Below are 843 nucleotides of genomic sequence, written 5' to 3' on the forward strand. Positions count from 1 at the left end.
TAATTTACATAACTCATATGCTTTATTACTACCGTTGACAAAATTGTTTCATGTTTTCAAAATAAAAGCTCTAGCACAAATATAGCAATCGATGCTTTCCTCTTTGAAGGACCTTTCTTTTACTTTTATGTTGAGTCGAGTTCACCTATTTCTCTCCACCTCAAGAAGCAAACACTTGTGTGAACTGTGCATTGATTCCTACATACTTGCATATTGCACTTGTTATATTACTCTACATTGACAATTATCCATGAGATATACATGTTACAAGTTGAAAGCAACCGCTGAAACTTAATCTTCCTTTGTGTTGCTTCAATACCTTTACTTTGATTTATTGCTTTATGAGTTAACTCTTATGCAAGACTTATTGATGCTTGTCTTGAAGTACTATTCATGAAAAGTCTTTGCTTTATGATTCATTTGTTTACTCATGTCATTACCATTGTTTTGATCGCTGCATTCATTACATATGCTTACAATAGTATGATCAAGGTTATGATGGCATGTCACTCCAGAAATTATCTTTGTTATCGTTTACACTGCTCGGGACGAGCGAGAACTAAACTTGGGGATGTTGATACGTCTCCGACGTATCGATAATTTCTTATGTTCCATGCTACATTATTGATGATATCTACATGTTTTATACACATTATATGTCGTATTTATGCATTTTCCGGCACTAACCTATTAACGAGATGCCGAAGAGCCGGTTCGTTGTTTTACTGTTGTTTTTGGTTTCAGAAATCCTACAAAGAAATATTCTCGGAATTGGACGAAATCAACGCCCGGGGTCCTATTTTTGCCACGAAGCTTCCGGAAGACCGGAGGGGAGACGAAGTG

Source organism: Lolium rigidum, chromosome 1 (genome assembly GCF_022539505.1).
Source record: "Lolium rigidum isolate FL_2022 chromosome 1, APGP_CSIRO_Lrig_0.1, whole genome shotgun sequence".
NCBI lineage: Eukaryota > Viridiplantae > Streptophyta > Magnoliopsida > Poales > Poaceae > Lolium > Lolium rigidum.